Consider the following 16,188-nt stretch of genomic DNA (forward strand, 5'->3'; position numbering starts at 1 on the left):
ACGTACTTGCAAACACAAGATCACAAAATGCACTTACAATTTCAACAGTTTTGACATGTTGGCATAAGATTCTGGTATGCTATTTCCATCGAAGTTATTGTTATCGAGTTGACTGCAATAACAAGAAGATCCAAAAGTTACTTAAAATATTTATTTATTTTGAAGACTTATTTATTGGTTCAAGTTCAGCTAACATTGTAGAAACAAAAACATTAAAAAACTAAAGCGCCTAAAAGTACAATGACAGAAATTTCAACTTTCCAATATTATGACTTTAGAATTTCTCTTCTTAGGTTTATAATATTCAACTTTAGAATTTCTCTTCTTGCAATTCTGATTTGTAATAATAGGTTAGCATCACTTCACAGTGTATGAGCATGTTACTCCATCTTCACTACAGTTGAACATCTGTCAGCAGTTAGCTTAGGTTCCTTTGTTAGAGTCTGTAGCTTGTTGTTCAGTTAGTTAGAAAGTTATTTTTCAGTCAATTTCAACTCAGTAAGGTCAGTCTAAGTATAAATAACATTCTTTTAATACAACACTGACTTTTATCATTCAGAAATTCTTTCTAAAATTTTCCTCTCAAATCTCTGAACCCTACTATAGTGGCAGAGCATTACAGATCTTAATTACATTCCACTTAATGACCTTACTTCAACTGTATTATTCGAACTTGTAAAAATTCATAATTTCCTTCTTTTTTCCTTGGATCCATAGAGGTCTGAAACACTGGTCTGTGGAGGCCAAAGGGGAAGGGCAAGTTATAATGCTGGTTAAGTACAAACTGATCCCAGATTTCCCATCCATGTCCATCATCACTCACTCTTATCTCTCCCCCAAAAAAACTAAAATTGGTACAGATTTTCTTTTATGAACTACCAAATCATATTTAAATAGTCACACATTTTCAATGCTTCTTTTATTTAACAAAGTCTCAGTAAAACGGTTCTCCCTAAGTTAATCCACAGTTCTATGAAATAACCAATGGCTAAACCGTTTAAAGATGGAAGGGGAGTATCATAACATAAATTTGATTAGAAATTTCCAAGGGCAAGCATCATATCTAAAGAAGAAATTTCAAAACAGAGAGTTCTAATGGTACCTTATATTTGAAATATGAGTATACGTAGTATACTAATAGGTAATTTAATTACATAAGGAATAATGCCTCATATCAGTGCTTCACTTGGCAAAGTGAAGAGAGAGATACACAAAACAGTTATAAATAGTGCTCCACAAATTTTGATAGGGCCACAATGGCAGCGGATCTTATCGTGTAAAATTAAAATGAAAAGCTTAATTCGGTCAAAATCAGACATTTTGTCAGAAAGAATGAAAGTGTCTAATAAGAGATTAAAAACCACAGGAAGACAAGTGAGATGTGCCTGAACATAGATAAAGACATGCATACAAGCCTATTTAACACAATAATAAATCATACAGTATCATTAACTTTGGCGTCTCAGAGAGCTCAGATGGGAGATTTCCTGTCAAGTTATTGTTGTCAAGAAGACTGCATGTCCAAAGATACATCTTGTTAAGAAGATATGAATGTGAAAATGAAGAATTAAATAAAAGCCAGAGAAATATGTCACTGACTGCAATCATGTCACCAATAACTTACAGGTGAATAAGGCTTCCTAATTTGGAAAGTTGTGCTGGGATTTGTCCACTAAGTGAATTGTTGTTCATGTGGCTGCTCCATTGAGAAAAAAAGAAGGCATTATTTTCTTTCATTTTCTTGCAAGAAAAGTCAAAGGTAGACAAATAAAAGAATTCAGTAGCAAGATTGGTAGTTTTTAAAACTTTAGTAACAATAATAAAGAATCTTACAAGTGTTTTGTGCTGTTTAAGTTTGCAAATGATAGTGGTATGGATCCTGTAATATTGCTCTCATCAATTTGTATTCTGTCCAGCACTGGAAGATGGCCAAGCTCTTCAGGAAGATCCCCTGTTAGTTTATTTCCACTCAGAAGTCTGCAAAAAAAATGATTTGATAAGAAAGAAGGCAGAAATATTGTAGCTCCTTGTGTCAAAATACCAGCCGTTTATTTATGCAACCAATTGAATTGAATTTCAGTCCTATAGAAACAAGTATTTGACTTAAACTTCCTAAGAAAACACTACTCTCGTTTTATCAAGATGTGTTTGTTCAAGTACTAATATGTATAAATGACTAGGAAATCAAATCAAAAAATTCATCAAGGTGATATAATAAGACTACTAAATCATTCAATCATGTGTCATAGTCCAGCATGCTGGCCAAGATAGATGACTAAACTTACAAAAGTTTCAAAGTTTTGATATTGCCAATCTCCTTCGGTATACTCCCACTTATGTCATTCCACATAAAGTCCCTTTCAAGAATGCAAATTAAAAGCATTAGTAGAGGAAGTAATTGCAAGCTGCTACAGAATGGAAATATTCAAATGAATCTATATTTTTACAAAAGTTGAAGCTAGAAATTGGAAAATTGAAAAGTGTTCGTATGTAACCGGTTTGCATTAGAAACACCAATGCAGCCACTTCCTTACAGTATTTCCAAATACGATAAGTTGCGGATCTCTGGTGCCAAAGTTCCAGACAGGTTCAAATTCAGTAGTTGCCTACAGACAAAAAGAAAAGGTTCTCAAACAAATGTATCAATAGTGGTAGCATAAGTTGTTCCAAGAGATGTGTCAAAAGGCAATCAAGAAAGTATAATCTGAATTATGAAGCTTACATGTGTATACTACTTGACACTGGATTATTGCGCAGTGCATTAAATTATAGTATTGGTTCTAGAAGTAAAAGAGAATTGATGAAAAGATAGAAAGGTATAGTAAAACAGAAATTTTGCTTTGACTTCAAGATATATGAATTTGTCAAGATACAAAGAAAATATCATCATACAGCATTGTGCACTTATACCTAACAGCCATTGTTGTAGTCACTTGAGCGTACTAACTTTTCTAATTTAAACAGTTACTGATTAAGAAAGTTTGGACTCACAACAGCCATTGTGAATCTATTCAAAACTGAGCAGATTAAAGGGAGAAAAGTTAATAAAACATGGACCAAAAAATAGAGATTAAAGTCATAAAATATTCTAAAAAATATCCCTTGATCAAGGGAAGAAGGTGGGAGAAGTAGGGGTCTGGTCAGACTCTTAATGGCAGTGGAGGCTGAGGTGGAGAAGGAACAGGTTCGAGTGGGAAGTATTACATGAAGAAGAACTTCATAGGAACATATCCAGGATTATTCTAAACAAGGAGGCGAAGGATATTCAGATATGGAGAGGTGATGTTTCAGGGATGTCCACGGTGAAGTCTGTGTTTGGATGCTTATCAAACCAGGGAACTGTAACCAATGATGGGTGTTTCAAAATGCTTTGAAATCCTAAGGCATTGCCCAATGTGGTGATCACTGCATGGAGGGTACTACTAGATAAGATTCCAACAAGGCAAAATCTCATTAGGAGAGAGGTGTTGGTAAATACTTCTACGTGTGTTATGCCAAGGGGTGGATGAATCATCTAAACATTTGCTTATCCAGTGCGTCTATGCTCAACGAGTGTGGTCTCTTTGCTTTAAATGGATTGGTATTCAGTCTAGGCTCAACGAGTGTGTTCTCTTTGCTTTAAATGGATTGGTATTCAGTTTGTACAATGTACAACATAATGACCTGAAAAGCCATTTTGAGAATTTTCATTTATTGCATGTGAGTAACAAGCATAATCTAATCTGGAAAGGTATTTGGGCGGCTATAGTGAGATGCATTTGGGATCATAGAAATAGAGTAATCTTTAAGAAGGGGCATTTGATGCGGAGGAGATCTTCTATATGTCAATCCTTAAGACATGGCTATGGTTGAAACATAGGGCAAAATTATTGGAATACTCTTTCTCATATTGGTATCTGAATCCAGTATTGTGTATTAAAAACTACAGGTAATGGAATGGGGTCCTATTTTATTGGTAGGCAGGAAGGTGATGCTGTGATGCGTACCAAAGTTGGTTGTCCGTGTTCAGCTTCTGTGGAATGTCTTAGTATCATGTAAGGAGGTCATAGTATCATTGCAACAGACCACGACTGCAACAAATATTGATGGAGCGAGGCTCTTAGTCTGGTTAAGCTACGCTGGAGTTCTGCTCAACATTAGATAGGCTTACAAGGAATGGAAGAGTTGCACCAATTAAATATAATAGATTAATTAAATTAATATAAAATCAAGGTATGCATATAGTAATACTCCTTAAAATCTGGATAGACTGAAGTAATGCATCTTTTACTTTCAAGAACAATCAGAAAGAAAAATATAAATCTTTTTTTTCAATCTTGTAAGTTATTAATCAACTTTAAAGTATAGTAAAACTGTGAAAGTCTTCATGCTTCTTTTTTATCACTTCTCATTCTTTAAAATTGCATCTCCACACCATTCACTTAACTTCATTCTTTTTCTTCTTCTTCACATTCTATCTGCACAAATCCTCAGGTACGTTTCTCAAATCCTCAGGTTTGTTACTCTTATATTACTTCTATTTTACATCCATCTCAATCATATAAATTAAAATTACTTTCCAAAGTGGTTCATCTTTTCAAGATATTAGTCATGTACTTTTTAGGCTTCATCTTGTTTTTTTTTTATACAAGTCTAGTTTCACATGTTTATTTAGCTTAGTTAAATCTCTATCCTATCCATGCTGGCCAAGATAGATGACTAAACTTACAAGAGTTTCAAAGTTTTGATATTGCCAATCTCTTTCAGTATACTCCCACTTATGTCATTCCACGTAACCCTTTCAAGAATGCAAAGCATTAGTAGAGGAAGTAATTGCAAGCTGCTACAAAATGGAAATATTCAAACGAATCTATATTTTTTACAAAAGTTGAAGCTAGAAATCCCAAAATTGAAAAGTTTTTTTTTTTATCAGCAAAGAATGAAATTAAATTAAGAGGGATACAAAAGGGGTATCCCAACCCTTTTACATAAACCAAACCACATTAAGAATCTCCAAGAAAAAAGAGATGAACAAACACCCCAGAAGCAATAGATAGATAATGTTTGCTGCATAAGCTAGACATCCTATTCCAGCTAGCACCGTGATCGTATTGGAATGTTATAAGCACTGCAAACTGCAACTAAAAAACCATCAAAATACACCAAAAAATTGGTTATCTCCACCACCTCAATGACATTCCTTCTACCCAGCTTGCAGTGGCACGATTGTAGCACTTGTCACATAATTAATCACTTCAATGCAACATCTTCCATTCGCTCATTTTTGGACTTTGGCTTCCCCCTGTTTGCTCCTTTTAAGCTCACTTTTATCAGAAACCAACTTCCTACTTGTTAGGGTCCATCTCGCACTTAGAATGGTTGGAGTTTACAACTTCGACTTACATCCCCCAACATGTATGAATCCCCACCACAACCTCTACTGCTACCATCCACATGTGAGACCACTAGTTGATCAGCAAACCCACTTAGGGATTTCCACAACAACCAAAACACCACATAAAAAATACAGTTTTGTTTCCTGCAAAAAGAACCCTGAACCAGCATACACCCTGCCTCTATTGGTCTGTTATAAGACACATCAAAACAGAATCCTCCATCATGTCCTTAACATTCTTTTTGACTCCCTTGCATACAAGCACATATGTCCTTTCCATCTTGCACCAGCTGCAGGCCGTGACAAACCCACCAACACCTCCAACCAACTATAAATCCAGTATAGGCCGTAGTCTTAAAACTCTTGGCATTTGGGAGTCCTAATTATAACTTCTAATGCAAAGCATTGGATTAAGAATCCAGTCTACGAAAGAATAAGTAACGGAATGCACCTTGTGCTTCATCCAAAGCCAGGATTTGAGTTGAGCCTTCTGAAACACCTCCTCCGCATCTACTAGCCCTTTTTTTGAATACAATCAGGTTCCTTTGGTCCCAGATATACCTAATAACAGATGCCCAAACACCTTTCCATACCAGATTTTGCTTCTTGCTAGCATTGCTCAGATAAAAACTCATAAAGTGCATATTTAAATCATTTTGTTGAACAAAAGAGATACCTATCCATTTGAAGCACAATGACCATACCCATTGTGCGTATTTACACTCCAAGAAGATATGTTGACAAGACTCCTCCTTAAGCTGACACATTGCACATATTGTAGATTCCATCATCACCCCTCTCCTACTCAAACTCACCCTTGTTGGGATTCTATCCAGCAGCACTCTCCAAGCTGTCACGATCACATTTGGGAATGCCTTAGTCTTCTAAAGGAGATTAAACACATCGGATTGGGTTCCACGAGACTGCTTGGCAAGGCACTCATAAGCAGAATTCACAGAAAAAAGGTCTGGTTCTTCCTTCCCTTACACCTGCACATCCACGTTATTCCTTCTCATTAGTGCCCCTGATAGCAGTGTAAAGAGGTCTGCTTCCAGTGAAGATTCCCACTCAAATTTGGCACGCCTCCAAGTCAGCCTCCATCTCCAATCCGAATTAATCCACACACCAACTTCACCCATTGTTTGCCCCTGGTTTAAGGATAGAGAGAACAGTCTAGGAAACAAGGATTTGAGATCAGAGCTCCCAACCCACACCTCCTCCCAAAACTTTACTTTGTCTCCACACCCTAGTTTCCAGCTTAGTTCTTCTTGAAACCATCATTTTCCTCCTCCCTCCTTGCACACTTTATAGATATCTTTCCACCACCAAGATTGGAGTTTGACTAGTGTATGGACGCTTCCAGGCTCCAACCCATACTTTGAGTCCAACAACTCCTTCCACCTTCCCTCCTCTTGAGAGATACATCACCATCTTCATTTAGCTAGAAAGCATGGTTTAACTTTCGTATTTCTCTTAAACCCAATCCTCCCTCTTCTTTAGGTTTGCACACATCTTCCCAACTAACCCAGCAAATTGGCTTGCTTTCTTTCCTCCAACCCCACAAGATTCTCCTTTGGATAGAGGTAATCCTCTTACAGACTGAATCAGAGGCTTTGAAAAGGGAGAGATAATACAGAGGTATAGCAGAAATGACAGAGTTGATAAGACAAATTCTCTCTGCCATGGATAAAAATCTCTCTTTCCACACACTGAGCTTCGCTTTTAACTTGTTAACGACAGGATCCCAGAACTGCCTCTTCCTGGGGTTACCTCCCACTTCAAGGCCCAGATATTTAAACGGTACTCCCATTTGTTTGCAGTTCAACGTCTTTGTATAACATGCTACATCACTACTTTGAACATTGATGCCTGCAAGCTTTGACTTATGGAAGTTGATCTTCAACCCTGAGGCTAATTCAAACCCCCTTAGGATGGCCTTCAAGGTTACCACGTTATTGAAGGAGTCTTTGTAAGTCAAAACATGAATAAACGTAAATTGAACACATACAATAATGTGTTCACATATAGATCTTATCATATCATGATTCTCACACAATCATACAATCAAGAAGGAATAGGCACTTACCTTGATCCATGAGTGATCCTAATTGAGCAGTTACTTTATCTCCTTTATCCCAATCTATCTCTTAGCAATTCCGTTCTTGTCACACACGTTCGTGATGGTTAACAGTGAGACAACTATTATTTGCAGAGACAGAACCCTATAGCCTTTAGTACCCAATCTCCATCAGATGTAGGTTTTTCATTAGGTATATCATCAGATATATATTTCTCACATTAACCAATGGGCCTTTAATTCTATTATTATTATTAAATCATATTTGGGCCCAAAGCCCAAACTCTAAGTCATGTGAGTCACTTTATAGAAATTAATTTACATAATTTCTTACATTCTCCCACTTGACTCATATGAGTTATAATACTTTCATGATTTAATTATGACATAAATGCGCATTTAAAAGGCCATACATAAATTGGTTCTATCATTATTCATAATCAAGAATACAGAAATAATAAGAGTCATGGCGGTTACATGTCATTTGAATCAACACATTTCCTTCCATGTACTACTATATCATTCTTTCTCCTTAATATGACTTTATAGTGAGAAATCCATAATAGGTTCAAACATAATGTTATTGTCATCAATAACAACATAATTTGTTTTCCACACCATAATAACATAATTTGCATGCATATACATAAAGTAGAAAACAACATAATTTCATAAACTTTATTTATCAATGAGCTCAGAGTGTCAAATAAGCATTAATAACAACATTCATCATTCACTAGTAGACATAATGCCCATATTTACAACATGACCAGTAAATGTTTTGGGCGGTAACCCTTTTGTTAAAGGGTCAGCAATCATAAGATCAGTGCTAATATGTTCTATTGACACTCTATGTTTCTGAACTTCTTCTTTAACGGCAAAGTATTTCAATTCCATATGTTTAGCACCTTTGGAATACTTGTCGTTTTTAGAAAAGAAGACTGCTGCGGAATTATCACAATAAATTTTCACGGCTTGGCAATACTGTCAACAATTCCAAGTCCTGAAATAAAATTCCGCAACCAATTAGCCTGAACTGTGGCCTCAAAGCATGCCACAAATTCAGCCTCCATAGTGGACGCAGCGATGACTGACTGCTTCGCACTTTTCCATGAAATCGCTCCTCCGGCTAAAAGATACACATAACCAAATGTAGACTTTCGTGTATCCACACAGCCAGCAAAATCTGAATCTGTATATCCAATCACCTCAAGGTGATCAGATCTTTTATAAGTAAGCATGTGATCCTTCGTTCCTTGCAAGTATCTTAAAACTTTCTTTGCAGCTTTCCAATGATCCAATCCTGGATTACTCTGGTATCTACCAAGCATACCAACTGCAAAACTAATATCTGGTCGTGTACAAGTTTGAGCATACATTAAACTCCCAACAATAGATGCATAAGGTATATTCTCCATCTGTTTCCGTTCCAAGTCATTCTTTGGACATTGCATGAGACTAAATTTGTCTCCTTTCTGTATTGGAACAGGAGATGTCGAACATTTATCCATTCTGAATCTCTCTAAAACTTTATTAATATATGCTTTCTGAGACAAACCTAATAGTCCTTATGATCTGTCACGGAATATTTCAATTCCTATCACATAGTATGCCTCACCCATATCTTTCATCTCAAAGTTATTAGAGAGAAACTTTTTAGTCTCACTTAATAGACCAAGATCATTAGTTGCAAGCAAGATATCATCAACATATAGAATCAGGAATATAAACTTGCTCCCACTGATCTTCAGGTATATACACCGATCAACAATGTTTTCCTTAAATCCAAAGGACACAATAGTATCATTGAACTTAAGATACCATTGCCTAGAAGCTTGTTTAAGCCCGTATATTGATTTCTTAAGTTTACACACCATGTGTTCCTTTCCTTCTTCAATGAACCCCACTGGTTGGTCCATATAAACATCCTCTTCTAAATCCCCAGTCAGAAAGGCAGTTTTGACATCCATCTGATGCAACTCAAGATCATAATGAGCTACTAATGCCATGATAATTCTAAAGGAATCTTTCTTAGAAACAAGTGAAAATGTTTCTTTATAATCAATGCCATCCTTTTGAGTAAAACCTTTGGCAACAAGTCGAGCCTTGTAACGTTCGATATTGCCATGAGAGTCACGTTTAGTCTTAAAGACCCATTTACACCCGACTCTCTTGCATCCTTCTGGCAATTCTATAAGGTCCCATACATCATTCTGTGCCATTGATTTAAGCTCATCTTTCATGGCATCTAACCATTTATCAGAATTATCATCATTGACGGCGTCTGAAAATGAAACTGGATCATTATCAATACTTAAGTCATTTTCTGACTCTTGTAGATAAACCACATAATCATTCGAAACAGCATACTTTCTTTCTCTTTGAGATCTTCTTAATACTATTTCTTGTGGTTGTTCTACTACAGGTTCATTGTTCTCTTCATGATCATTAATTTGTTGTTCTTCTTCATCGTTGAGTGACTCAACTACATTAGGAACAACAATACTTGAAGTGAAAGGTACTAGTTAAAGGAACTTGTACTCTAACTTCCTTAATCTCCACATTTTGTGAAGTATTACTCCCACTGGTTTCACCATTTTCAATGAACCGTGCATTTCCAGATTCAACAATTCTTGTGTTATGGGTAGGACAGTAAAACATATACCCTTTTGACTTTGCTGGATAACCAATGAAATATCCACTGATTGTTCTTGCATCCAATTTCTTCTCTTGCGGATTGTATATTCTAACTTCTGCCTGACATCCCCAAACATGCAGGTGTCTCAAACTGGGTTTCCTTCTTGTCCACAATTCAAAAGGTGTCTTTTGAACTGCCTTACTAGGAACCCTGTTCAACAGATACATGGCAGTTTTTAAAGCATACATCCACAATGAAACAGGTACAGTTGACTTACTTAACATGCTCCTAACCATATCCATTAAGGTTCGATTACGCCTTTCTGAAACACCATTTTGTTGTGGTGTACCTGGCATTGTGTATTGAGCACAAATACCACGTCTCTCAAGGAACTTAGCAAACGGACCAGGGTGTTGTCCACTTTCATCATATTTTCCATAATATTCACCACCTCTATCTGACCTGACAATTTTCACCTTTCTGTCTAATTGCCTTTCCACTTCATTTATATAAACTTCCAAGGCATTCACCGCTTGCGATTTTTCATGCAGTAAATAGACATAACCATAACGTGAAAAAACATCAATGAAGGTGATAAAATACCTTTCTTTATTGAAAGAACTTGCATCAAAAGGTCCACATATATCAGTGTGTATAATTTCAAGAAGCTGAGTACTTCTTGTGGCTCCCTTCTTTGTGTGTTTTGTTTGTTTGCCTTTAATACAATCCACACATACATTCAGATCAGTAAAATCCAAACTTGGAAGTATTTCATACTTTACCAATCTCTCCATTCTTTACTTGGAAATATGTTCCAAACGTTTGTGCCACAAGAAAGCAGAACATTCATTCACCAAACTTTGTTTAGTGCCAACATTATGATGCGAGGTCATAAGAGTTTCAGCATATAACTTATCGAGATTCAATCTATATAATCCATCATAAAGAGTACCAGATCCAATAGACTTAAGTCTTGCCGCAATATTAGTCATTTCAATGACATGTTCGTGCATAGTACGAGAACCATCAAATTCCATGGTGGTTAATATACTCATTAATGTCCCAACAAGAGACTTATCAGTAGTTTGGGAGCGCTCTTCCACAAATTTCATAAATTCTTTTGCACCATCAGTTTTGGGAAGAGCAGACTTAATATTACTTGCTATGCTCATTCGCATAAAGATACAGGAACAATACTTGATCGCACATGCTTAACATTAATACTTTGAGTCATAAACTAAACATACTATACAGATTCAGAAAACATTCTATGTATACTAATGTTCTCCTTTGGGAGATTCATTAATACACAACATAATGATGCTAATAGTATTAACTTTATTTGGCAAGATGTATGCATTAACTAGAAACACTTGTTATCTTTGGATATACAAGCAAAACTAATAACACATACTCACTACCAACAATCATATTCATTAATTATAAGGACAACTAATCAACCTTTGGATGATCCATAATGCCCTATAATAATGAATTTCCATTTACCCATATATATAAATAATTTAGCATCCATTTTATAGGTAATTGGAATAAAATTTATCAGTAATCTGGAATTAAATAAAACTTAAAGATTTGATCACTTTGGTGATTACAAATCTATCATACAAATAATTCCATAAATAATATCATTAATTGAAATAAAATTTCATCATCCATAATTTGGAATTAAATAAAACATAAAGATTTGATCACTTTGGTGATTACAAATCTATCATACAAATAATTTCATAAATAATATCATTAATTGAAATAAAATTTCATCCATAATTTGGAATTAAATAAAACATAAAGATTTGATCACTTTGGTGATTACAAATCTATCATACAAATAATTCCATAAATAATATCATTAATTGAAATAAAATTTCATCCATAATTTGGAATTAAATAAAACATAAAGATTTGATCACTTTGGTGATTACAAATCTATCATACAATTAATTCCAAAATTTTAATTTAAAAAATTAATACATAAAGCGGAAAAATAATTTTTCATTCCTCACTTTCAATCAATTAATTAAACTTTAATTTAATGAACATAATAAAATTTCATTAAAACTTTAATTAAACTTTAATTCAATGCAAATAAAATTACATTAAAACATAATAAAATTTCATTAAAACTTTAATTAAACTTTAATTTAATGCAAATAAAATTACATTAAAACAATACATAAAACAGAAAATAATTTTTCGTTACTCACTTTTAATTAATTAATTAAATTTTAATTTAAATATAAATTTAATTACATTATAACATAACCTAAATTACAGAAAAGTAACAATTGATTAAACTTTAATATGGGGTGCAACAAAGAATTCATGCATTTCATGATAGCAGATAATAATTCATACATAGATTCACTAATTGGATTCTTTTCATGCATTTTATTATATTATATTATAATATAATATTAATAAAATTGATAACCTAAGGCACAGTAAATCAAATTTGCTTCTTTTCATGAAGCAAAATTTCTTAAGTTGCAGGGATGCCGTTAACCACCCCTTTCACAATGAGTCACCGTGCCGCAGCAGTAACCACTTTCTTGCGTTTGGGTTCAAAAGGTTTTACGTCGTTAATGGCGTTGATCCATAAACCCTAATTTTAAAAATTAGGGTTCTTCAATTGGGATTAATTAAAATTAGGGTTCTTTAATTTTGATGGTTTAGGACAATTAGGGATCTATTATAGAGGAATGGAAACCTTAATCTATAAATCCTAATTTTAAAATTAGTGTTCTTAAATTGAGAATATTTTAAAATTAGGGTTCTTTGAATTTTGGAAAAACATTAATGGAGAATCACAAAAATGAGCAACAAGGCTCTGATACCACATGTAAGTCAAAACATGAATAAACGTAAATTGAACACATACAATAATGTGTTCACATATAGATCTTATCATATCATGATTCTCACACAATCATACAATCAAGAAGGAATAGGCACTTACCTTGATCCATGAGTGATCCTAATTGAGCAGTTACTTTATCTCCTTTATCCCAATCTATCTCTTAGCAATTTTGTTCTTGTCACACACGTTCGTGATGGTTAACGGTGAGACAACTATTATTTGCAGAGACAGAACCCTATAGCCTTTAGTACCCAATCTCCATCAGATGTAGGTTTTCCATTAGGTATATCATCAGATATATATTTCTCACATTAACCAATGGGCCTTTAATTCTATTATTATTATTAAGTCATATTTGGGCCCAAAGCCCAAACTCTAAGTCATGTGAGTCACTTTATAGAAATTAATTTACATAATTTCTTACAGTCTTCACATAGAAAAATAGTGTCATCCGCAAACTAGAGGATGCACACCTCAATCTTCTTCCTTCCAAACTTGAGGCCCGTCAGCAAAGTGGTTTTGCTAGCACTTCTAACTATCCCAGCAAGGCCTTCAGCTACAACCCTCTTCTCCTTAAATCCTCAACAACTTCATTGGCCATAAGAACACTGTCTAAGATCCCTCTTCCTTTCACAAAGGCTGATTGGCATTCATCTATCAAAGAGGGAAACACCTTCTTCATTCTACTAGTTAAAACCTTCGAAATAATCTTGTACATAGCTCCAACTAATGAGATAGGTCTATATTGCTCGAGCTTGGACGGGTCCCTAACTTTAGGAACCAAAGCTATGAAAGAGGCGTTACAGCCCTTCGGAATACTTCTCGTCTCATGAAACAGGGACAGTGCTGCCATAAAATCTTCTTTTAGCAACTCCCAATTCTTTTTGATGAAGTTGAAGTTATAACCATCTGGGTCCGAACTTTTAGTACCTTCACACTGCCACACTGCATCCCTAATCTCTTTCTCAGAGAAAGATGCTAGGAGACCCTCGTTATCAGTCGGAGATAACGACATGAATTCAACTTCATCCAGTCTTACCCCTAAATCTTTCGTTGCTTTGAATCTAACTCCGAAAAGCTTCTTTGCTTCTGAACGGACAGTGCTTGGTTCCTCACACCAATGGTCCCCCACCTGGATGTCCTTCACTTCGTTTCTGAGCCTTCTCCACCTCAAGAGGAATGAAAGAACCTAGTACAGGAATCACCATTCTTGAAAAGTGTTCGTACGTAACCGGTTTTCATTAGAAACATCAATTCAGCCACTGCCTTACACTATTTCCAAATAAGATAAGTTGCTGATCTCTGGTGCCAAAGTTCCAGACAGGTTTCAGTAGTTCCCTACAGACAAAAATAAAAGGTTCTCAAACAAATGTGTCAATACTAGTAGCATAAGTTGTTCCAAGAGATGTGTCAAAAGGCAATAAAAAAGTATCTGAATTATGAATCTTACATGTGTATACTACTTGACACTGGACTATTGCGCAGTGCATTAAATTATAGTATTGGTTCTAGAAGTAAAAGAGAATTGATGAAAAGATAGAAAGGTATAGTTAAACAGAAATTTTGCTCTGACTTCAAGATAAATGAATTTGTCAAGATACAAAGAAAATATCATCATACAGCATTGTGCACTTGTACCTAACAGCCATTGTTGTAGTCACTTGAGCGTACTAACTTCTCTAATCTAAACAGTTACTGATTAAGAAAGTTTGGACTCACAACAACCATTGTGAATCTATTCAAAACTGAGCAATTAAAGGGAGAAAAGTTAATAAAACATGGACTAAAAAATGGAGATTAAAGTCATATAAAATATTCTAAAAAATATCCCTTGATCAAGGGTAGAAGGTGGGAGAAGTAGGGGTCTGGTCAGAGTCTGAATGGTAGTGGAGGCTGAGGTGGAGAAGGAACAGGTTCGAGTGGGAAGTATTACATGAAAAAGAACTTCATAGGAACATATCTAGGATTATTCTAAACAAGGAGGCGAAGGATATTTAGATATGGAGAGGTGATGTTTTAGGGATGTTCACGGTGAAGTCTGTGTTTGGATGCTTATCAAACCAGGGAACTATAACCAATTATGGGTGCTTCAAAATGCTTTGGATTGCTACTGCATGGAGGGTATTGCTGGATAAGATTTCAACAAGGCAAAATCTCATTAGGAGAGGGGTGTTGGTAAATACTTCTATGTGTGTGCTATGCCAAGGGGTGGATGAATCATCTCAACATCTGTTTATCCAATGCGTCTATGCTAACGAGTGTGGTCTCTTTGCTTTAAATGTGATGGAATGCTAGTTTGGAAGCAGAACATGGAGAATTTATCAGCTCTGAAACTATTTGATGGCCTTGTGAGAATGTATATTGGACAATGTTAGATTGAATGTATATTCTTCATCTCACATGATAAACCGAAAGAATCACAATATAATATCTAAAATTCATACAATCAACACAAATGAGCAAAATTGAAATATAAAATATATAAAATCTGTGTCCACTGTGATGAATGGGTCTATCACACTGCTCTAGTCAATTGGGCAAATTGTGTTTTATTTATTTTTTATTAGCTTATATTGGGTTTAAGTGAGAATTATTAATAATGATGTCATTTAAAAGTAATAAAACATTTTGTCCTGATTTGTATATTCGTAACTTGTGCAGAGATGAAAGCAGAAACATAAGAAGATTGGAAAAAGAATTTGTTGTTATTGATAAAGTGAAGAAAAATTAAGGAATGAATTCTATGCCTTACTTGGAAACTGAGGAACTTCATGCTTCTTTTTTATCACTTCTCATTCTTTAAAATTGCATCTCCACACCATTCACTTCATATTTCTTCTTCTTCTTCTTCACGTTCTATCTGCACAAATCTTCAGGTACGTTTCTCAATTCAAATCATCATTTTAGTTACATTTTCTTACTCTCATATTACTCCTATTTTACATCCATCTCAATTAAAATTACTTTCCAAAGTGGTTCATCTTTTCAAGGTATTAGTCATGTACTTTTTAGACTTAATCTTGTTTTTTTATACAAGTCTAGTTTCACTTGTTTATTTAGCCTAGTTAAATCTCTATCCTATCCATGATCTTTTACCTACCCATGATTTACATCAAGATACGTTCATGTTAATAACCCTTTATTTAATGTGATAATTAAGTCATATAAATATAAATAGGATCATAATATATTATATACCATATTCATGATTCATTCAAAAT

General features: G+C 34.8%; 1 pseudogene; it reads right to left on the reverse strand.

The window, feature by feature from the left end:
- The window catches only part of LOC137825422 (probable LRR receptor-like serine/threonine-protein kinase At1g06840), a 54,158-nt pseudogene extending 51,237 nt beyond the window's left edge, over positions 1–2,921 (reverse strand).
- Positions 2,922–16,188: the final 13,267 nt, after the last annotated feature.

This window comes from Phaseolus vulgaris, chromosome 8, assembly GCF_000499845.2.
Source record: "Phaseolus vulgaris cultivar G19833 chromosome 8, P. vulgaris v2.0, whole genome shotgun sequence".
NCBI classification, from domain to species: Eukaryota; Viridiplantae; Streptophyta; class Magnoliopsida; order Fabales; family Fabaceae; genus Phaseolus; species Phaseolus vulgaris.